General features: G+C 39.0%; 1 protein-coding gene across 7 annotated transcripts in view; it reads left to right on the top strand.

The window, feature by feature from the left end:
- CDH18 (cadherin 18) overlaps positions 1-25,390 on the top strand; it is an 845,073-nt gene that overhangs the window by 392,728 nt on the left and 426,955 nt on the right. For 6 of the 7 annotated variants that reach the window (XM_074944996.1, XM_074945001.1, XM_074944997.1 and 3 more), the window contains one exon: positions 3,641-3,727. The exons of the other annotated variant lie outside the window; for it this stretch is intronic. The gene's annotated coding sequence lies outside the window, so the exon portion shown is untranslated. The remainder of the gene's footprint in view (positions 1-3,640; positions 3,728-25,390) is intronic. 7 annotated transcript variants of the gene reach the window in all.

A 25,390-nucleotide genomic window follows, 5' to 3' on the forward strand; every position in this document is an offset into this window, starting at 1 on the left:
TTGGGTTCCCAAATGCCTTTGAAATTCAGTGGGAGGTGGGCAGCTGACTTCCCTAGACTCCTTTGAAAATCCTGGCCTGAAGTACTAGTGTTAATTTAGAAACACTCAGTGGATTAAGACCTGACTATGTTAGATCTAGTTCTGCAAGGGCCTGAAAGACAATTATGCACCACAAGAACTATACAGCTTGCGGGACTAAGGTTAAAACTATCAGATGCAGAAGCAGAATATTCCTAAGCAACAGACACACACACATACACACGAGTCCAAGAAATAATAAGAGTCCATGCTTGTCTCTGGCCAGAGCAAGAGTTAAGGCATATTTCTTCAATACATTTTTCTTTAGGTACAACACAAACATCAGTGAATATATATATATAAGCTATTTTTTTAAATCCATGATAAATATAAACATGTTTATCCGTCCTTGCTGCTCTGAAAACTGGAGAGAGGCTTCCAGACAATTTTATTTAGCACAGAAATACCAAGTTGATTGGAACCTTAGACATACCTGAAATAGATTAGACAAATAGTTTGACAGTCTCAAAGATTGAGGCATTTTACCAAGCCTGGAAGAGTCCCATGAGATCAGTAAATCTGGTGAAATATTCAGTCTTGTGATACCAGAGATGAAATGGTTTGTGTAATACAGTAGCCTCCAAACAAAGCTTTAAAGTGGTCCCTTGTTCCACCCAAGAACTTTTAGGAGCTCCCTTCTCACATCATACCCCTGCTCCCTGTGTTAAGGAGTAATAAAGACAGATACCAACATTTGTAAAATATTTTGTTTTTTAGCAGCAATGTACTATATAGTAACTTCTAAAGAGCGATCTAAAACATACATTATCCATAAGAGTAACTATACCAACCTAAGGAAAATATTAGCACCCCAATCTGTGAAATGCATCCATCCCATCCTGGCTGGTAAAAGCCAGCGAAGAACAACTATTGCACTAGTAATAGAAATAGTCAGGGCTTCTTCAGAGAAGCACACCTACTGCAAAACACAATAGTTCATTCAATTTTCAATCTGGAAGACTTCTCCAACTACTGTTCTGTCTCCAGCCTTCCATGCCTGGGCAAAATAATTGAGAAAGTAGTAACCACTGATCTTCAACAACATGGACATCAGCCAACATTTGGGATTGGATGCCTCACAATAGGTTCAGATCAGGACACAGCAATCTTCTTAGGACCATGGACACAAGCATGATCTCCATACTCAGCGAGCTAGACCTCTCCGCATCCATTGACACAAGGAACTGCTAACCCACCTACATGACACAACAGGAGTAAACGGTCCAGCATCACAGTGGTTCCAGTCATTCCTCTATAGCAAACCTCAGAGTGGTGATGGGTAACTCTTCCTCATTGCTAAAGACCCTTGCTTGCAGAGTCCCCCAGATAGCTGTACTACCCTTCTTTTCTTCAATATCTACATGAGATCACTGGGAGAGACAGACACACGTGTGTTCAGCTGCCAGAAGTATGCTGATTACATTCAACTAAATATTTCATTCTCTGTGGATGCAGCCACTGTCATTGCTGAAATGTTGGAATGTGTACAAGAAATCAATGCCTGCATGAAAGTAGCTGGTCCAAGTTTAACCCAGGCAAGACCAAAGTTATGCTGGTCAGAAAGGGGAATCATTTTCAAGAGCTAGCTAGGATGTTGTTTTCACCTTGCATTGAAGACATGCAGTCCCCATTCATCAAAGTGGCATGGGTCTCAAGTTACTGTTTCACTCCTCACTTTGGCCCTTTCTCCTGGACAAGGAGCTGTCCACAGTGATCCATACATTTGTCATCTCCAGTCTTGATTACTGTAATTCACTGGATCTGAAGCTAAATGTGAAGAAGATACGCAAGCTCTAGCTGGTACAGAATACAGCTGTGCACCATCTCCCTGGCTTAGACTATGAGCACATCCGCTCTATGCTCTAATCCCTCATCTGGCTCCTAGTCAGATTCTGATCCCAATTTAAAGCTCTGGGTCTAATTTTCAAAGCAATTAATGCATCAAGCCTTAATTACATTAAAAAGCATATTTCAATTTATGAACCACTGTGTCAGCTGCACTCCTCTGGGATAATGCAAATCAACTAGGGACTCTACTATTGCTATTGAATTCATGTGTAAGGTGCTCAGATAGTGTTGTGATGAGCGGCATCCCCTAATATAGATTGATAAAATACACTTTTAAGGTGAGAGAAAAAGTTGAGAAACTTATATATTGATATACAAATAAGAATCAGATGTGCTCTCCTTTTGTTGCTCCACTCCTCAAAATTGTATCTCCTCCCACAGACATTTCCAACATGATCCCTTTCACAAAACACATATCCCTTTTGAATTTGAGACTAGGATTCAGTGAAAAAAATAGTATGTTTGTGGAAAGTATCATGAACACAGCCAAAGGGAATACATGTTTTTCATTTGAATGCTTTAAAGGTCTCCACCATTTGTTTCCAGGTGTTAACTACGTTCCACAAAGTATGGATATCTTTCAGATCTAGTCTTCTCATCTTATATTGTACCTGCACCATCATTTTTATATTGTTTTTCTTCAAAATAATTTTATTACAGCGGTTACGGCTATATAATGCAAAAAGCTATGTCAATTATAGAAATATTCAAAGGGTGACCACCAGGTAAAGAATTAGAATAGAATTTTGGAAACAATGAAGAGAAATAGTGATACTAATGAGAAGAAAAATGACATGCGGTAGTTGGCTTGTACACACCCGTTTTTCCCCATATATTTAATAAAAGTTTGACATATTTCTATATAGTGTTTTCATCTGTTTTAATACTGATGAGTTTTTCCAATGAGCAATTGTTCGATGCTGCCTATTTTCAAATAACATGACTGAAAGGTATAAATATTGTGGTGCTAGATGAAACGGTTATATTAATATGATAATATTAATTAACTCAGCACTGTGCTGAGTTGTCCCAAGTTTGCATTTTTACTGTGCACTGCTTCTGCCCAGCTCAGACCCTTCACACATAACTATAGCTAGCGATAGATGTGTGTTTAAGATGTGCATAAGGGTTTTCACTTTCTTTTTAATCATGGATTATACATAGCAATAAAATCAAAACAAAACCAGTTTTTTCAGTCTTCCAAGGTAAATAAAATATTTTGATGACACTGAAAAATTGCATGAATGATACTTCGATAATCACTCACCTTACATACCTTTAAAAGTCTGCACCTTACATACCTTTAAAATATTGTTCCTTGAGTAGAATCTAAATGACTTTTTTTGTTGTTGTTGCCTTATTTGTTTGAAAGATCATGGTAAATAATGTAGACATATTTTATTTTAGGAATTCATAAAATCAAAGTTATATACACATCTGTTGAAAATCTGTTAGATTGCCTGATAGGAATATTTTTGTGTAGTGCCCTATTTATACGACGTCTTGCTGATTGCATTTTAAGAGAATGCCTCCCTGCGCTGATGACATTCAGTTTTCTAATTCACTTTTAATAAGGCAATCCTTTTCTGAGATTTATTTCCTTACGATAATGAAGTAGGATTGAGGAATTAACAGCAATGCTATTAACATTTTTTTCCTTTGGTATAGCCTTATGCTTTCTGTTTGAAAGTAAGTTGAGATTTATTTTTCCTAGGCCAGTGCAACAAATGCAAGAGCTGAAGACGAAAAGACAGCTGAGATAGTAATGCTTTGGTGAAATTAAGATACCTGTGTGTTTGAGGTATGTTTGTTTTATAAATCATATAAACTATTTTTCAGTCTTTCTGCTTGTGTTTAAAAATAATTGTAACTGTTTTTGAACATTTGTTCGTAATCACATCTTCTAAAGACGTACATGTTGCTTCACTTTAGGGGAAGCCCAGAAGTATTCTTTCTCTTTCTTTCTCTTTCTTTCTTTCTTTCTCTTTCACTTGATACTTCTAAGCTACTGGAAATTATTTTGTTTAGAAATCAGTTTGTGTTTTATCTACGTACAATACAACAGCAATAGCGAGCTGTCTATGGAGGCTAGTTATATCCAGACAAAGTCTAATAACTAGTGATTTTACCCCGTTTATAAACAACTGTTCTCCATGTGCCTGGTTGATGCAATAGGAATTCTAAAATAGGATGGTATTTAAATGTTCTGAAAGAAATCATTGACACTTATCAGACTGTGTCACAAGGTTATCTTCAGGATATTAGAGCTGTCTCTACAGTTCATGTTTGTGTTTAGTGATTTTAAGTGAAGCCTCTACCAGTTCAACGTGCAAAAATAAAATAGTTTGTAAGTAAATTCCATATAGCTTGATAGTTCAGCAGGTGGACAACAGAAGGCAATCAGTAGGTATACAGGCCAATGGAGGCTGTACTGAGAAAATCCAGGATCTGCTTTGAAGATTAAATTAGTGTGATTAGCCCTGTCACTGCAGGTTACAGAAGTAGTTCTAATTTTAGTGGACTTGTTTCAGCCTCTGTAAATTTCACCTACAAAGCTTATAGTGAAGCTACATCCATCCACTTGTTCCTAATGTAAAGGTTCTTATACATATAGTTATCAGCATACTCACAACCTCCATTTTACAGCAACAAAAGTAGCTTTAGTCCTGCTCTTACTGCTGTCATTGGTTGGGCTTGAGCTGAGGAATTGCATCACAAAGGTCCTAAACAGTTACAAGAGAAACACCCTAAACATGCAGCTGATGGCTAGACAGACAGCTTCCCAAAGACATTATAATGTAATGTGATCCAGAACAGACTGACTGTTTTCTGTTACTATTTGGAGATATCTGGGACTGGGACCCATCTGTTTTCCCTCCTCCATTGGCAACCCCAGTTTTACCTTCTCTTGAATAGGTCGAGGAGCCAAACATTTTCAGCTATTATTCAGAAACACCGAGTTTTCCCAAATTGCAATTTTCAGGCTGTGCCAAGTGTTATTTCTTCCATCTACACTTGGCTAGGAAGTTGCTATTGTTTTGTTACTGGTGTAAGCATATGGAAGCTGTACTTCCAATTTATTTCCCTGGGCAATTCAAGGTGTTAGCTTTGACCTCTGAAAGCGTTTTATGATTTCTGTCCTGGCTACCTTAAAAACCATCTCTCTTCTCATGTTCTTCCCCAAAAGTTAAGATCAGCTGGTGTGGGGGTTGGTAGCAGGGTATTTTTGAGAGAGCTTTTCCAACTGCAGGATTCATGGCCTCATACACTGGTCTTTGTAGCCCTGCCCAAGACTTTTGACCCATGGGCCTCACTTGTTGCTAAAGCCTTTGCTTGAGGACATTGGTTGGACAGGTTTTGTGGTCTGTTAGAGGTGAGAATTTTGTTGAGTCCTTTAAACTGGATTCTGTATAGTATTCCCTAGTTGACATTCGCTCAGTTTTGCTAATTGTTTTTTTTTTTTTAATTTCATTAATATAATAGAATGTTTTGAAGATGCATGTAGCAAGAAACTGAACACATTTTTATACATCTAGACAAATAAATAAAAATAATATCTTATTTTCTAACATTATCTGGATCTTGGAAGCCTTACTGACCATTCTAGAATTTATAAACACAGATACCGCTCTTTCAATGACCTCTCTTTCTTCCTTCTTCGAGGAACCAGTATTTGAAAGCATTATTTTTGTGGTACAAGTGACCAGAGAGAAACCAAAGAATGGAATAGATGTCACACATTCTCACAATTAAAATAGATGTCACACATTCTCACAATTTTCGATGTTGGTTATCATATCCAAACTTCCTATAGGTTTGTTAACAAACGAACTGACTTTATTACTGAACTTCTGACAACCAACCAACCATTTGCTGATGACTTACTAGAACAATGCTTCAGAATGTGTCTGCCCCTGATCCATTGAAACAATCGCCATTAGCTCCTCCTGACTCCCATTGTGCTAAATGCAAGTACACTTATTTGTCTTATAGATTGTATTTAGTGTGTGTTCTTATAGTTGAAACTCATAGTATGAGTATTAAATTTATATTGCTTTTAGGAGCATAATAAAGAATATTGTTCTATTCAACTATTAGAAGATTTTTAAAAAATAACAATCTCTTTTTGCTTAATGTAATAAAGCAGGGCTACACATAAATTGCTGATTTTATATTTGCAGCTATTTTGCCCTCTCTGCTTTTCCATGTTTCTTTTCCAGTTTTTGTTAGTTTTTAAAACCATTACATAACCTGCACTAAATGAACACCACATATAAGGAGATAGAATAAAGCAAGAAGAAGAAAAAATGTTTATACAGGGAAAATATGTATTTGCCTTTTTTGTCTAACTTGATGAGAGAATGCAATGCTACATTTCTGCCTCCTTATGGTGTTTAATACTTATCAATCAGCTGCACGTCAGGTTAATTCAGAAGACTCCAAAATGGTGGTTCCCATTAGTAAGTAGTTGCTGCTGGCTTCTCCTCTGGCCTTGACCAACAATCTTTCCAAAGGTAAGAGCATTCCTTGGAGTCTCTTTTTCTAGTGTAGAACTCAGAATAATAGAGGTGACCAGCCTTGCAAACTGCATCTGGGTCCTTCTTATCTATCTTTCCCTTGCGATTCCATGCTGGGCTTCTCAAAAGGGATTTGATATAATTATCATAGGATACCCTTCCGGGTTAATCCTTCAGAGTGGCTCCCCATAATTCCATGGGCCTTTTCTTTCTCATGGTCAGATAACCCTATCATAAAATAAGGAAATAAACTCTCCCCTCCCCACCCCGAAATCTGGAAATAGTGTGATAGATTTTCAATGATACAAAAACACTCCCCATCTAGTGAAACTTGTTAAAGCCATTGAAACAATTCTCGATCCTAATGAACCGAAATGATCGTTCAAATGTTGATTCCAGAAGACTCTGTACCAATTGATGCTTTCATGTGCATCTATGTCACCTGATTTTTTTGTAGTTAGTTTTGACTCAATAAGTGGTGTTTTTTTTACTTTGGGGGGAGATTGGGGGAGTTGTGAAGGTGACTGTGCATCTTGCACTGGCTTGAGGTCTCTCAAAAATCAGGACAATGGCATTTGATTGACATTGTAAGCAGAAAGACAGGATTTACACTATGATGCTTTGTTACCATCATATATTTAGTTGCTTGAAGATATTCAGAGGTTTGGAATATCACAGATAGACACAAGGAATATAGATTAATGGACCGGGTGCAAGTGAGTCCATGTTACCATGGTGATAGGTGCCTTAGAAATGTATAGTGAAGTAGGTGCATTATACATGTGATTTATTAAATGGGTATTGCCACCACATATGTGATATATTATAGTTTAGCTCACAACTTAACTGTAACACGTTTATCTTGTTATGGAATTCAACTTGGACGTGGAGATTTCTGGGTTTAAGGCCTCATGTCACAATTTTGTCTATATGTGATCCTTTTCGACGAACTCCTAACCATTGTTTGTCCTCCAGTTCTTCTTAAGCACTAACAGTCATCTAGGGATTTTTTTCTTTGAATCCCTCGTCACTGTGTAGCCTGCTGTTCTGCTGACCAGTCTAATGCTCTAGTGCTGAGTCACTATTTTGCAATGCATTTGTAATCCTTTCAGATTCCCCTTTCCCACACCAGTACCCTGCTAAGATGTTTGACAGCCTTTTCTCCCTTCGTGCTCACATGCTGTGCCACCACCTTCAATTATATCCCCTATATATTGAGACTGCATCCTCACTATTTGTCTGCATGGTGTCCGCCATACTTCTGGGGGCTTTGCAGATAAATAACTATATAATGTACTACTTGTCATCCCCTTCTCCCTCCCCATTTCTATTAAGTATATTTCTTCATAGTGGAGCTTATACCCATTGTATCTGACTATTTATTCACATTCCATTTGTATATTTTTTCCTGTGATATTAAATATAAAGCATATTGCTTTTCTTTGTTATATAAAATATTTGGTTTGTATGAATTTCATACTTTTGAAAAGGCGTCATACTGACTGGCTGTCTTAAATACTGCCATCTTCTGGTGTATCTTTTGGACCAAAGTAGCATGGGAAGAGGACGTGAAAACTTTCCTATGCAGTCCTTCATATTCATAGAATCATAGACTATCAGGGTTGGAAGGGACCTCAGGAGGTCATCTAGTCCAACCCCCTGCTCAAAGCAGGACCAATCCCCAACTAAATCATCCCTACCTTAAAAACCTCTAAGGAAGGAGATTCCACCACCTCCCTAGGTAACGCATTCCTGTGCTTCACCACTCTCCGAGTGAAAAAGTTTTTTCCTAATATCCAACTGAAACCTCCTCCACTGCAACTTGAGGCCATTACTCCTTGTTCTGTCATCTGCTACCACTGAGAACAGTCTAGCTCCATCCTCTTTGGAACCCCCTTTCAGGTAGTTGAAAGCAGCTATCAAATCCCCCCTCATTCTTCTCTTTCGCAGACTAAATAATCCCAGTTCCCTCAGCCACTCCTCATAAATCATGTGCTCCAGGTCACTAATCATTTTTGTTGCCCTCTGCTGGACTCTTTCCAATTTTTCCACATCTTTCTTGTAGAGTGGGACCCAAAACTGGACACAGTACTCCAGATGAGGCCTCACCAATGCCGAATAGAGGGGAGTGATCACGTCCCTTGATCTGCTGGCAATGCTCCTAATTATGCATCCCAAAATGCTGTTAACCTTCTTGGCAAAAAGGTCACACTGTTGACTCATATCCAGCTTCTCGTCCACTGTAACCCCTAGGTCCTTTTCTACAGAACTGATGCCTAGCCACTCGGTCCCTAGTCTGTAGCAGTGCATGGGATTCTTCCGTCCTAAGTGCAGGACTCTGCACTTGTCCTTGTTGAACTTCATCAGATTTCTTTTGGCGCAATCCTCCAATTTGTCTAGGTCCCTCTGTATCCTATCCCTACCCTCCCACGTATCTACCACTCCTCCCAGTTTAGTGTCATCTGCAAACTTGCTGCGGGTGCAATCCACACCATCCTCCAGATCATTAATGAAGCTATTGAAAAAACCAGCCCCAGGACCGACTCCTGGGGCACTCTGCTTTATACCAGCTGCCAACTTCCTCATCTCTGACCTGCAGGGAACAACCCTCCATGTGCAGTCAATCCTTAACATCTCTACTGAAATGGTTTCAGAGTAGCAGCCGTGTTAGTCTGTATCAGCAAAAAGAACAGTTGCCACAAGTACTCCTGTTCTTTCTACTGAAATGGGCAACTAGTGTTCAATTGTCACTTTCTGGGATATGGAATCTGTTATTGAGCAATGAAACTGACAAAGTAATTTCAAATAGAAAGAATGAACAACCACTAGTCAATACCAAAATGTTAGTCTCTGCTAAGCTGGACTGAATTTGAACTGGTGGTCTAGAAGTGAAGGTGTTGGCAGGCAATTTGAAATTACCAGCTTGTTTTGGATATGATCTATATGATTTAGAAAAGAAGAGTAGTTTTACACAATTTGAAATTGATTAATTTGTTTACAAACATATGTGTTTTACTTCTTCCAAAACAACTGCCACAAAAATTAATGTAGTGGGTTAGTTATATGAAGAAAATGATTATCAAAATATTCCATATTTATATGACGGTTATAGCTGCATATTGAAATCTCCAAAATGTAAATCTAGAAAAAACATCTAATATCTGATCAAAAGATACTTAAAAACAGCATATTCTAAAGGTTGGCTTAGATCAAGAGAGATCTGTAAAAATGCTATCATAGTAAAAACCTGTTTTGCAGTTATTTGTGAGGCCAATTTCCTTTTTGTTTTTAAGTATTTTTGGCACTTTTTGTCAAATTGATCAAAACAATCTTTCACACAACCTCTTTTAGAATAGCAACTAAAATCTTTGATTACTAGTAGGATTGCCTTCGCCTATGAGTTTAACACCCATAAAGATGTATGTGCCATTGAAGTAAGAGGACTACATTTATAATGAACTGCATATTAAATGAAATAAGTTGATTTAATAGACAAGAAAAGAAAAAAAATCTAATTATAATTGTATTTGATTAAAATATGCCTTTAAGATTTCTTAAACAATGTTACAGTGCCGCAATTGCCACAGTACAGAGCAAATGAGATCTCCATCATGATACATTGGCTTTGCAGTGGGTTTTACTGCAGAGCAGCTTCCTTTAAGCAGCCTTAGTCATGGTGTCATCAGATGCATGTAAAGTATGTATTATGTCTGTTCTAATCAAGGAAGATCAGTCATTTGATATAATGGAACTTGATTATAATTGGCCATCTCTGGATAGTTAGTGATCCCAGTCTTTGTAATTGCACTGGATCAAATTGTATTTGCATGTATATTCTGGATATCACAGAAGGTGCAACAGAGTCTCAAACATATGGAGTCCCACTACCAATTTTCTGAGCTATTTTGTCCCCACCAAAAAAAAGTCTTGTCACTTGCATATTATCACTTTTAAAACACATAAATTTAAGGCCTAAGAAATCAGTCTTTATATTATACATAGATGCACACTTTTTTCCTTTATTTTATACTCAATATTCTTTCAAAATAACATGTACTCTTATAGCACTTCATTCACACAATGCTTTTTTTCTTCAAAAAATGCCTTTGGAAGTGCATGTGTCATATTTTTCACTCACTTTGTGTTGTGACCATGGGTGCAGAAAGTTTTATAAAACTGATAATCTTAAGAAAATCTTGCTTTCTTTTGTTATTGTAGATCTCAAATTTTTCTACTCTTGTTGTTGTTTGTACAGGATTTTCATGAAGTAGCACAGTATAAGTCATTCCAGCAAAATGTGCTAAGGAAAAAAAGTAAAACGTCAGAAGGAAAAAATAATTAGGATCCTTCTTATATTGTGATGAGCCTCTCTTTAGGACACAGTGAAATTAACAAAAACTGTTTTCAAATTAAATTATATGGTGGGCTCATAATAACGTACGGCCACATTATGTTCTTTTACCCTGATATAAATATGGAGTAACTCTATTTCTTACAATGGAGTTACCCTAGATTTACACTGTTTGGCTGAGCAAAGCAAGGCCTTTCTCTCAACTTAATGGCATTTTTGTCTGTCTGTAACACAATAACATTTGAATTATGCACCTGCTTAATTCCAAAATGTCAGGAAATGTTCTAGACATCAGTGCACAGATCTTTATTGGTTTTGGTGAAACCTGGAAAAACCAGAAGGAGAAATAGGGGACACACAGAACCCCTTACATCTGGCTAGTACACCTATTAGTTTTAACCAGGTTTGTAATTTTCTGTAGATCAAAGAACTGGTTGATGAAAGCCATTGACATTTTCCAGCATAACAATGACACCCCAGCTCAGCCCATCATTCCAAATATTGATATCCTGAGTGATTTATCTCCCAATCCGAAAGAAAATAAATAATTCAATGATTTACACAAGGTTACATATTTGCATGTGTCCCTGACATAGAGGAGGATGGGAGGGTGGCACACCAGGAGCTTTTAGAGTGGGGATGGAGGGATGCAAGGAGTCCCTGTGTGTATGATGAATTCAGCCTAAAGAAGCAATGGAGTTTGTGACCCTCTAGACATGGGTGGGCTAAGATGGGACCAGTCACAAAATAAATGGCGTACACACACAGCTCCTGGCATGTGATGGAGAGGAGAATGGAGGGGAGCACAAAAAACTGTGGCATTGGGGAGGAAAAGGAGAATGGGGAATCCTAGTAGGGAGATATCATTGGAGGCCCCCAGATTCCCTGGCATGGGGGAGAATGATGGACCATGATATGGTGGAAAGAAGAAATAGGGGACATGAGTTGGGGGATTGTAGGGGTACACACAATTCCTGGTATGGGTGAAGAGGTGGGGTGGAGTTGCTGGGACTCCCTGGAAAATAGATGGGGATGGGAGGCACACAGGGATGGGATGGGGGCAGAATGGAGAGATACAAGTAGCCCCTGCTGCTTTGAGTGAGCATTGCCTGAAGAAGCAAAGAAGTGAATGACCCACTAGCATAACTTGATCTTTATAAAACAGCTGGTAGGTTACAGGCTTCGTATGTGAAGTGGTGTATCACACTTGTGTGGAAAACTTCATATCCCAAAAATGACCTTTAGCTAGCCTTTATTATATATGGTCTAGATGAGTTGCCATACCATGCAGCTGAATGAGACTGATGGAACACCAAACTGTCAACACATATTTGACTTAAGAGAGCTTATCCATTTCTTGAACTTCAGGGCTTTCTGAATTATTTTACCTTGCTGGGAAGTTATCAGTCCAAACTAGATTTTAATTTACAAGACAGAACACATATGAAACACAAAAGAACAGGTTTAGAAAGCTGAAAAATTGTGCTTTGTAGACTTCATCCTCAAAACATGACTTGCAGGATCTGGGTTGTTCTTAAAACATAAGAGAAAATGTTTAAAAAAGAGTAACTCTCCCTCTATCAACCATTTTGTTTTAGCTATATTTGGTGGTGGGATGGGGGGTGCTGGGGTTGGCTTGGTGAAAGGAGAGAGACAGGGATGCTGAGATGTTCTGGTTTTTTGATAGAGGACTAAAATACCAATGGGTTGTGGTCATGATGAATCGGGGTGAGAGCAGTGTTAGAGGTCTTTCCCTTCACCCTCTCCCCTGGTTCTTGTCATGAAGACAGAAAGCAGAAGTCTGAAGTGCAGGCAATGCGATGTTTATTGCGGTTAGTTCCAAGCAAGCATATTCATCGCTCTATACACCGGCAGAGTCTGTTTCCCAGGATTCCGTTCTCAGCTCTGACGCCACAGAGCATTTACCTGTGTCCCCCTTCCCAGTTCTGACACCGCAGAACCTTGCCTATGTCCCCATTCCTCTTCATTCCCATTTCTCCCTTCTTAGCAGGCCCAAATATACCTGCAGTGCACGTCCTCAGTGCCACCCCTTACAAACTTATGGTCATGTTCCTTTTTGGGGGGGTCGTGAATCTCAGGTCTTTGTCTGACCTCTTTCGTATCCCATGGGAAGGGTGAGGAGTGAAGTTGTGCTATGGTCAGGGACAGGCTCTTCTTTGGCCTTTTAGTGTTTTATACCTTCTCCCAATCCCTCTTTGCCCCTCCCAACTGGTTGCTTGACCTGGCCTTGAGATGGGAGTAACGCTTTAACTGCTCTTCTCTGTTCCCATTATGCTAACAAACCCATCTGGCCAGGCAGAAGCAACACACACTCTGTTTTTGTTCTTGGTTCACACATATTAGTGTAAGGTGTAAGAATATTGATAGGTCAAACCCAAAATTCTATCTCAGGCTGACTGACAAGCCTATATACTAACAAGCAAATGATAGCTGCAGCTAAGAGTGCTCTGAGGAGCCAGATTAGACTTGGTTGTGACATCTGGTGCTTCTGATGTTGGAGGTAGGAAAAGGGACCAGAACAAATTTAAAGCTGTGCAGCAGAACAGATCTGAGGAACAGATGTGATAGATGCTGGGTCGAAAGGGGTGTGTGCACAGATGTTGATTTGGGGTGAGATCCTAGGGGATTTCTGTAACATGGAAGAAGTTGGAAGCTGTTTCAAACTCATTGCTTCTGATAGCAAAAATGGTGGAGGGGAGATTTGTCATGTTCTTGCCATTCGTAACTTCAGGTGAGAAGAATCTTTGATATTTATCTGCAGTAAATTACACTGTACTGTGGTTGATGAGATCTATGTCTTCATTACAAATGGATGTATTTGTTCTGAAATATTGCCTGGTTCTGATGTATTCAAAGATTCTTCTTGAATTGTCTTTGGTGAGGGTGGGTGTTCATGGGAGAACCTTTTGCCAAGGTAAAGGTTACCTTATTTGACATCTCCCTGTATTTCATGTGCACAATTAGTTAAGGGCCAAAATCTGAGCTGATTTACACCCTGCAGCCAGGATGTATGAGGTAAAAGTGACCGTAAGAACGGTCATACTGGGGCAGACCAATGGTCCATCTAGCCCAGTATCCTGTCTTCCGACAGTAGTCAATGCCAGGTGCTTCAAAAGGAATGAACAAGTGTTACATCTCCCATCACCCATTCCCAGCTTCTGGCAAACAGAGGCTAGGGACACTTCAGAGTATGGTTTTGCAAGTCAAGGCAGAACAGACTTAAAAATACATATATTTATCGTAAAGGCTATTCTATTTTAATAAATATGTCTATTTAAATTTGATATGGTGTACATTGAGTATTGTAAATATGGTCTAACATAAATTAAGGGGAGCTGAAACTGCATTCTGATGTCACTTTGCACAGTTTCTCAGTAGACACATCTACTTTGCATTCCTCTGATCATTATAACTAAGTTTTAATGTAGTACATGTACATTATCATGTGCCTGTTCTGTTAATTTTAAACCTGTTTCTGTTGAAGGGTGTTAGTGTCAGGCTTATTGTTGGGGCTATTAAGTATGTCCTACCAAATCCTGCTACTTAGATACTTCTGACAGAATGAAAACCAGATACACAGCTTTGATTTAGAAACACTAAGAATAGGCTTAATCCAAGCCTGAAAGCTATAATCCAAAGTGATACAGAAGACATAATGAACAAAATGAACAGCTTACTGGCACCTGATCTCACAGGGGAAGACCCAGGAATAGACACACAGCATATTTCAAAGACTTTAAATTAAAACAAGTGACTGTACCCATCCAATTGTTAAGGCTGTAACCATCAGAATTTTATATCCCAGAGTGCCTTTTTTTCATTGTTCATCTTTGAGGTTTAGCTAACCCTTAATTCTATGTTAATCTAGAGGCTCAATGATTGATCTGCTGAAAGTAACAAATCTCATGAGTTGTTTCTGTAGCTTGCTTCCGGTGGAGTGAGAGTGAACAGAAATTACCTATAGCAAAACAGTGATTGTTCACAAAATAGTTTCTTGTAATTGTATGTTCTTTCATGAGCAATATGTTGGCCTACAAGTTGTTGATATTGGGGGGAAACAGTGGTTACGAGCAACCCTTGACAGATCATCCTGTAGATCATTACTTAGAATCCTACCTCCTGCCAAGGCTCAAATTTTGTTCAGAATGAGCGAGAAGATTGCTGCCTCCCAAAACTTCCAGCCATACAGCAGTTTAGAGGGGTAACACTAAGATAGGCGCCACATTTAATATACTCCATTGAAATGAATACATGTACTTCAGACCTTTCTGTTCTTTCAGGCTTCCTGTAGATATTCAATAAGGTTTCCCCTGTGTAAGGTTACATATCAACTTTGGCTATAAGAGCTAGGAACTTGATTTTTGTTTTTTAATAAAGAGTTCAATGCTGCAGAAACCGACGGGTAAAACCTCTGCTTATCATTTGCAGTTATCAATATTTGTGGATGAGGCTTAAATATATGAGAACATTTTTTAATAATGTTGATCAACAATAGATGATACTGAAGTAACATGCCAAACCTTTGCTATGTACTTTATGATGGTTAAATACAAAGGCTCTGGGGTGCATGCTTCTCTCTCCCACAGACACTGCTCCCCTCCCTCAGCTCCCATTGGCTAAGCTGGTGTTCAGGGAGGGCACAGAGCGCAGAGCCTAGTGGCCCCCCCGCCTAGGAGCCAGACCTGCTGGCCGCTTCTGGAGCATAGCACGGTGCCCCAGGACAGGTAGGGACTAGCCTGCCTTGGTTCCGCAGCACTGCTGACCGGACGTTTAATGGCTCGGTCGACCAGTGCTGACCAGAGCTGTGAGAGTCCCTTTTCGACCGGGTGTTCCGGTTGAAAACTGGACACCTCGTCACCCTAATTGGTACGTAGGTGGAATCGCTATTAACAAGATTTATACTGCACTATGGGTGCAAATAATCTTCCATAGTACAAATTGAAATTGTTAAATGCACAATGTTAGGATTATTGTGGCTAGGATGTGCCAAACTCAATGTGATGCAGAATCATTTAAAATTTGGACATAAATTAAAAATAAATAAATAAACAAGTAGGCATCATATACTAATGGAGTAAATGAACTGTGCATATGTGTTTGTGCAAATGAAGAGGTGGCCCTATATTCTAAGTTTATGGTAGCCTTGCAAAATGAGGTTTGAAGGGAACAAACTATGTCTTACCCCAGAATTTCCCAAATGTACAATAACTGACCACCCCTTTGGGAAAATAAAACAAAAATGCCCTCCAGAGATTCTGCCAAGGCCTACCCATCTTCATTTATACATCTGCATCCACTGGCTAATCATTCACACCCACTTTTTGGGGGGGGTGCCTCACATTTTGTCATATGCTGTATTTTGGATAGATGAAGTGTTCAGAAAAAATCTCATTCCACTGTGAAGCCCTTCATTAATTCAAATGTGTTAGTTACGGTTTCTTCAAGCAAATCAAATTTGGCAGGCTGCAGAAGCAGAGTATTTTGGATCAGGGGGGTCATCAACTCTTTAATTTGCTTTGATCCATTGCTGGAAGAGCCCACATTTCTTAATTTTGCAGGCACAATGCAAAGTCCATCTTTTCTCACAGGCCTTGTGGTAGGCTGGAGTTTCAGAGGAGGAGAGGCTGAAGGTTGAAGGATGATTTCAATGGAAGTCTCATGGTATGTTTAGGTAGATTCATTTCTTTGCCCAGCTATACTGAAAGAAGGACAGGAGACATTTTGAAATGGGTTTAATCAGGCTGCAACTTTATTATTAGATGTCTAGGACTACCCAGCAGATAACAGTGTACAGTGCAGGTAACCCCACATTTAGTCCATAATTGTCTGGGGGAGGGGGCTTCTGCCAGCTCCCCCTCTTTTTCCATCCAGGTTCCCACAGCCAGTCCATCCCTGGGATGTTAGCATTCTCCCTTCCACCCCGTAGGAGATTTAAGGTGGGCTTTAAAAAATGGAGATGGGCTCCCTGCTGTACCAATCATATAGGAGTCCCCAACTCTCCTCCCCTCCCCATTCATTCCTTTAACAAACACCTCCTTTTAAAGTCTTTTTCCAAGCCATTTTTCTGGTCACTGTATACTTTTCCTATGGAGTACCTGCACTGGACATCCACCCTACACTTATATAATTAGTGAACAAGGCCCTTTCTGAACCCATTGTGAGGAAGGCGGAAAAAAACCCAACTGTACCCAAGCTAATCTGCTCGTAAAGGAAAAATTCCTTCCCAACCCCCCTAAAAAGGGGGCATCCAGCGTAATGCCCACAGCAGGTTTTGGCCAAACCTGGTATCTGACCACCTAAAGGGGAGAGAAGGTGGGTGCTGCCTCAGCCTGCTCCATGTAAAAGGGGATTTCAGGCACAGGGCTGCCCCTTTAAAGCCCTTCATTTCCAGGGGATGAGTGAGCAACCACACTTGACCCCTTCCCTTTGGAGCAGTTTTCTTTCCTACCCCCTCCCCCAGCCCTCCAAGCCATAAAGCACTGTTCCCTTCAGCCAGCCAGCCAAACCCCACCCCGTGCTTAAAGGTGCAGTGCGGTCATTGTGGGAAAGTCTCTTAATTTGATAGTTTGTAATAGGGAAATTTGATTAACTAAAGTATGATATTGACAATTTTAGATTTCTGTGTTCTAAATTTCACAAGGCACTTACATCTCTAGATGGATACCAAGTAAATTTTTAAAAAGGATTTCCTTTATAAGCAGTATTTTTCTGCTGTCTCGCTTTGTCTGGGATCTCTCAGCTCAGTAGCTGGGACATTACAGTTTATTAGAAGTGATGGTGGGTTTTTTAGTGTAAATGCTGAGAGAGCCTATTCTCACTTCAGTCTTCCAAAGATAAAACTTCCATTAATTCCAATGGAAGGAAGATTAAGAGAGTTAGATGACCAATTAAAATATACAGTGTAAGTAGGGCAAATCAATTAAAAATGCCACATATTACAGAATTTTTATGCTATATATCATCTGAGGAAGTTTGGATTACTTCTTAAAAGGTCAAGTGTTACTTATCAGTTGTATCTATATTTATCTCAAAAAATAGAGAGAGATGCAAAACACACACATGCCAAGGAGCCAGGGATAGCCTGGTATTTACCTGAGGTGGTTTTTACAAGGCAAAATCATGTTTTTTACTGCCTCATGATAAACTATTTAGTCCCACTTTAAGGCATTTTCTATTTTTAAAATGGCTTCATTAATGCACACCACATTACACATTAGTTTTAGTTACATATTCATATTGTGGTTACATAAGGCAGTACATTCTTAGATTAATTTAGGGTTATACTAATAAAAAGTAAAACTGCAATGGGCTAGTATACCAATATATATATATCATTATAATACAGAACATCGGAATGTCTTTGTACATCTTGGTTCAGTATTTTCTAAAGGAAGTTATACACCTTGACTCATTTCAATTTTCAATATTATACAACCAAAAGTAAAAAACATTCGATTATATGAAATTGACAATAATGCAGAATTATAGGCTGAAAGAATTAAGCAATCAGAACCATCAGAGTTACAGGTTCATTTTGTTATGCAGCATTCTGAAGACAAACTTTGATGTACTGGATAGACTATGCCTATTCCTCAGCTTTCAATGGACGTATCCAAAGTTTGAAATGATTTGTTCTATACTTTCTGAACCTGCAATTATTTTTCTGAGTTTCATGGTTTAAACTGGGTTTAAGCAGCTATTTACCAACACCCCGTCATAAACTAGTTTTTCCCATGAAATTGCCAATCCTGCAAGGAGCACCATCCAAACTTGAATGAGCTTCATGTAAATATCCCCCATAATTTATAAATTGTAAAGTCATCCCATATATTGTTGGCAAGCCTTCTGACTGATGTGTAGTGGCGAGGCTTTCATTTTTTTAATAATTTTGGAACAAGAAAACATTAACTTTCAAGAAGCCTAACTCTCAGATGATATACAATATAAAATTACTATAACATGCTCTGTCATTTTAACTGCCTTGACTTCCTGATCTGTATCTGCCAGATGTTCAACTGACTACAGCCTCTCAGAGCAGAGCAAAACATAATTTGGCCAGACTTCTAGAGTCTCCCAAATTGTAACAATGTTCCATTACTTTGTTCCCAGATAGTCTAATGGTGCAGTTCTACAGAAGTAAGGCCATGACTTTAGGGCACTTATTATTCATCTTTGGCACTTATGGTTTCCAAGCAGTGCCAAAGTTATCTTGAAAGCTCATTTACAGACTATTTCATTTAATAATCAGTGCTCTCTATAATTAAATGCAAAGTCATCTAATTTATTAATAGACGAGAGAATTTCATTAAGATTCCTGATTAGGACAAGAGCACTAACAGAACTCTAAAGGTTATACAAATTTAGTGCCTGCTTAAGGTAAATTAAATACAAAACCACATTTAAATAAAGTGGAGAGTCTTGCTTAAATTGTCAAAAGCCAGAAAATTTTAAAATTTAATTTGATATTCTGTCCTTACTGAAACAACTCTGTCCACCCAAATGAATGAAATTAAAATATAGCTGAGTGAATCAATAGTTTCAAATATGTTGTCTTTTATTTGGTTCATAAGGATCGTTAACGTGGGCCTCTAGGTCTACTTTTCAAATATGACAAGTTGTTTTGGGTATCTCAGCTTTTAGTCCCCAAATTTAAAAATCATAAAGAGGCCGGATTGAGAAGGTGACTGTTTAGCATTTCTGAAAATCAGGACACTTGAAGGTGTCCCGGGTAAAGGAGGTGGTTGGGGTTAGCCTTGGACCCACAAATCAAGACACCCAAAATTGCTAGTCACTTTTAGGAAGTTATAAAACATATAGGGTGAGTTTTACTATTGACTACAATAGAGACAGGATTTCACCCATATTATTTACCAAGGGAATATAATGTCTCCTTTTACTCTGAATATACATTGTTTTATAACCCTGATTCAGTAAAGCATTTAATTGTGTGCTAAAATACATTGCTGAATTGGGGGCATATCAAACAAAGCGAGTTTATTCATATTTATTTAACCTGACTTTAAAATATTTTTTATCACACACATATTGTGTTTCAAAATGCACAATATGTCCCCAGTTCACCAAGGTGCATAGGCATGTGACTAATTTTAAGCATGTGCTTAAGTAACTTGCTGAATTAGGACCTAAATTATTTGACAACAAGCAATTCATTCCCAAATATATCAGCTGCTTCATTTGAAAACTCTAAATAATATTTCATTTAAACCAGTCAGAACCTGATCCTGTTGACTAGAATCAATATGAGCTTTTGCCATTTATTAAATAAATAGCAGGATTGGGCCTTGCCTGACCAATACTATGAGCTAAAAGTAACCCTCCAATATATGTGCTTTCTAAGCATATCTACTACATTCTTCTGTATTGCAGAAGTGAAATATATATATGTGATATATATACCCTCAATTTTAGAGAACATTCTTTGAGCTATTTTAAGCTTTCAGAGTGGAAAACAAAAATATATAATGCTCACAAATGTAACTGCTGCAATACAGATTATATGTATATATGTGTGTTTGTGTATAAATTCTGAGTATAAGACTTGTATGTAAGATCAGTATTAGTGATATATTTATTGAGCTGAATTGTTACTCTTACATGAATTAGTCCCACTGAAATAGAATTTGACTTATTATGCATCTCAGTGATCTTACAACACACACACACACACACACAGAGATTGCTCAGGGCACATGACAATTTGTAAAAAATATGCAGTAGAATAAAAACAATGAGTGAATTCTCTGATGAAGTAATTCCATATACCAGCAGAGAATTTTGGCCAAAACTTCTTCTAACTACATATTACTTATATCAAATGTAATTCCAGACCGAGACTTATTTTCTGATGTGTGTTAAACCCCTGAGAATAAGGATTTTTATAGAAGTGTCACTCTGCCCTCACCCCCTTTCTCCCAATGTATTAGTGTAACGCTGTGAGTCAAGCATGCTACTGCAGAGTTATAGAAACAATGCCATTTATAATTAAATAGTCTTGTACAATTGCATCAGATTTCACATCTGATTTTTCCATTACGTTCTGAGTAACTGTGGGCTTCCTCCCACTCCATATTCTATTATGCCCTTGCCAGCACACAGTTTCACCGATGTTTGCATTTTGTTCCAGTGCTAAGGACTGAAAAACAACTAAATGACTCATCATATAACCGTGTTTACTTCGAATATACCATATAATTTCTACAAACCTTTCTTTTGGCAGTCCAGTAACCTATTTTAAAGTTGTTATATTTCATTCTTTCTTTCTTTGTTTATTATTAGGGAAAATAATTTCAAGTTAATAAAACCAGTCTGATCATACTGTGAAAATCATTACACTACTCAAAAATTCATGACACTCTTTAATTTAAGACAAAAAAAACCTCTTCTAGGTACTGTCTGCAGGGGCGTGTTCCTTTATGCTATTTCTGCCTACAGTACTTTGTTTTCCAAGAAAAATATTTAGTTAGAGATATTACTATGAGGACTGAATCCTGTAAAGACTTACTATTGTCATGCAAGTTCTACTAATTTAGTAAGGGGCTGTAGGGTGAGCCCTTAGTCAGAAAAAACTCTATCCTATGAGTTGCTCAGCACTTTTGACTTCAATTGATGTTAACAGAAATGTAGGGTGTTCGGGACCTTACACGATCACAGGTTTAGCTAACATCAGCTTTCATCTGAGTGGTTACATTGAAATTCACTGTGCAAAGCTCTACAAAATATCGTTTGACAGTTGTTGCAGACTTAACACTTTGGAATATGATTACTGGCAGTGGCATTTTAGGTGATTGACGTGTTGATTGATGTGTTGATTGGAAATGTTCAAGTGGAAAATGTTATAGTTCCTCATTCTGAACTGGGTCTTGTTTTAAGAGTTGTCAAGGCTTTGCACAAGCTGCATGAGATATGAGACTTTATCTTGCATCTTCTTAATTCATAGCCATTTCACAACAGCTGTAAAGTTTCCACAAAGCTGACAAATGTCCCAACCTTCACACTTATGTCATAAGAAGTTTAGGTCTTGAAGTGAAGTGATGAAGTGAGCTGTAGCTCACGAAAGCTCATGCTCAAATAAATTGGTTAGTCTCTAAGGTGCCACAAGTTCACCTTTTCTTTTTGCGAATACAGACTAACACGGCTGTTACTCTGAATTAGGTCTTGTAGTAGCTTTACTGATTATGAAATAGTTCACCCTCCTTTTACACGAAGAGAAAGCTGAGTAGTGCCCTAAAAAGTTAAATTTTTACATTATATTGTTTTCTACTCACGTGAGTGCAAAAACTATAAGAAGCTGAGAAGCATTTCAATTACATATTTTTCTCAGTAATAACCTTTACACAAAGTATATTCAAGTCAAGCTCAATATAGATGGGAATATGAAAAACTTCTGTGTATTATTGAGAGAATCAGGGACTATATGGGCTTCCTGCCCTTACTGTGAAGCTTGCCACCTCTTGGATGCTTTTATTTATTGACAAAGGAGTTTAAAATTATGGTGCAAAGAACCGCTGGAAATGGTAATGTGCTGACACGATTTTAACAAAGGCTCTCTCAAAGATTGTGTGTCTCAGTTTGTGACATGACCCCCCAAATCTAACCATCCCCTCCCCCATTCCCAGTAATTTCCCCTCCTCATGATTTCATGGAGGCTCCTATCAATGACCGTGTACCTGATGGGCGCCCTACAGTCTTGTCTGGAAATAGTGGTGGTTGTTTGTTTCAAATCACCATGTGTGTGGGCTGGATAGGAATGGATCCCCTTTGGTTCCTGAGGTGGATGGGTTTCTCTTCATTTGTGTTAAGGGGTTTGGTGGGAGACTAGGTCTTTCTGCCTTGCTGGTGCAACTGGTAAGAGTGTGCAGGAACTACAATGAGGAGTCCCCCATATATTCCTATATGCACTTGTGTAGGATGCAGGAAGGGAGCAATGGATGCACTGTGCAACAGTCTGAGAGAGCAGCAGCCAGCTCAGTTCCATAATCAGAGATAGTTGAACATTATATTGGCTTTAGTATTTTGGGCAGACCTGTGAAAAAATGCTTTTCCCTCTCCCCAAAAATAACTGTTTCCTGCCCACCATTATCAGACAAGACTATACACAGTACTGGGCTAAGAATTTCAGGGAGGGTCAGGGAAATGATTCCTTGGAAAACATAATTGGTTCTTTTCATATAAAAAGTGTCGTATGGGCATCATTAGGTGTCTCTGGAGCCACTACAGAAGTGGAGCTTAGCTCTAGTTCTTTTGAACCCAACTGATCAAGTAACAGGAGCAGTTTGTTTTCAAGGCTACTCTGCAAGGAAAGGGGAGAGAAACTTCCAGATTTGTTTCTTTTTCTTTAAATAAAAACTGTGATTAGTCAAAGGTCAGTTAACAAGGGGCTAGCAAAAACCCTGTGGTGCCTCAGCTTACCAGTGCTTTGAAAAATGGTGAGAATCCCAAATGTGATAACGATAAACAGCTGTGTACTTTGTTGAAAGGAGGTGTCTGGCAGATGCTGCAGGGATCAGACATGTTTTCCTTAACATCTTCATTACTGACCTGGAAGAGGGAGCAAACAGTGTGTTAATGAGATTCACAAATAATGCTGAAGTTCTTGGAAAACAAACACCAGCAAGAACAGTGAAATATTAAAAAGGGTCCAAGAGTGGCTTAGAATTTGGGGATCCATTTTGCTGTCCTTGGCCAGGCAAAACTCCTATTTAGTGGAAAGAGAAAAGGAGTACTTGTGGCACCTTAGAGACTAACAAATTTATTTGAGCATAAGCTTCCGTGAGCTACAGCTCACTTCATCGGATGCATTCAGTGGAAAATACAGTGGGGAGATTTATATACACAGAACATGAAACAATGGCTGTTACCATACACACTGTAATGAGAGTGATCCGGTAAGGTGAGTGATTACCAGCAGGGGGGCGGGGCGGGGGACCTTTTGTAGTGATAATCAAGATGGGCCATTTCCTGTAGTTGACAAGAAAGTCTGAGGAACTGGGGGGAGGGGGGAAATAGTTTTACTTTGTGTAATGACACATCCACTCCCCGTCTTTATTCAAGCCTAAGTTAATTGTATCCAACTGGCAAACTAATTCCAATTCAGCAGTCTCTCGTTGGAGTCTGTTTTTGAAGTTTTTTTGTTGAAGGATTGCCACTTTTAGGTCTGTAATTGAGTGACCAAAGAGATTGAAGTGTTCTCCAACTGGTTTTTGAATGTTATAATTCTTGATGTCTGATTTGTGTCCATTTATCTTTTACATAGACTGTCCAGTTTGACCAATGTACATGGTGATTAGGCCTTATTCAGGGGACACCTTCATAGGGCCTAATCACATCAGCTACACTATCAGAGGCTCGTTCATGTGCACATCTACCAGTGTGATATATGCCATCATGTGCCAGCAATGCCCCTCTGCCATGTACATAGCTATTGAGTCCATACCTGTTAATGCTGCATAAAATTCTAGGCACTTTGATAAAAGAAGAATGTACAAGCTGGAATGAATTGAGTGAAGAGCAACAATAGCGATTGAGGGGCTGGAAGCGTTGACTTATAAAGAAAGGTTAAAAGAACTAAGTGGACGAGATTCAGCCCTCTAGCTCAGGGAGAAGCAAATTGCAGTTACTGACATGAGCCTGGGCCACAGAATCTCAAGATATGTCTACACTGAAGCATGAGAGTGGCACAACTGCAGCACTATATCTATGCCATGGGTAGCACTGTAGTGGAAAAGGGTTTTTTTCCCCATCACTGTAGTAAATCCACTTATCTGAGAGGCCATAGCTAGGTCAATGGACGAATTCTTCTCTTGACCTACCTGTGTCTACAGTGCAGGTTAGGGCAACTAAACTGTTGCACCGGGCATGACATTTTTCACAGCCCTGAGCCATGTACCTCAGGCGACCTAAGTTTTAGGTGTAGAACAGGCCTTAGTGGGGATTCATCCCCAGGGAGAGCAGGACATAATTCTACCACTGCTGTACATCAGAAGGTCTTCCTGCGTGTGGTAACATAAGTTTCTGCTGTATTCTCCATAGGAACCCTGCTGGTAGAGGCTGCAGGGGAATTTGATGGATCAGCACTTCTGTAGGTTGACCTTGCCTGCTATGCCTTCCTCCTCTAATCACCCTCACTCATTTTTGGGCTGCGCTAGCTCTGGTAGCTGCGAGTATGTGTGAAGGCACCTCACCCAATGGACTTTCCACTGCCAGGAATCTGGTACCCTAGTTTATGATGATATAAACCAAGGGTAAATTTGGTCCAATATGAATATCCTGACTAATGGATAACTGACCATGATGTTGTAACTATGCACAACTATTTGGAGGCTCTAAATACCAAGGACAGAGAGTGTGTTTACACTGGTGTAACTTACACTTAAGAAAAGAGAGATTCAAGCTGAAGGGGGTGGGGGAGCAACTTCCTGACAGTGAGATCTATTGTCTCTATGGCCACGTGTACACTACCCACAGGATCGGCGGGTAGTGATCGATCTATTGGGGATCGATTTATCTCGTCTTGTGTAGACGCGATAAATCGATCCCCAATCGCTCTGCCGTCAAC

Source organism: Natator depressus, chromosome 2 (assembly GCF_965152275.1).
Source record: "Natator depressus isolate rNatDep1 chromosome 2, rNatDep2.hap1, whole genome shotgun sequence".
In the NCBI taxonomy this organism is placed as follows: domain Eukaryota; kingdom Metazoa; phylum Chordata; order Testudines; family Cheloniidae; genus Natator; species Natator depressus.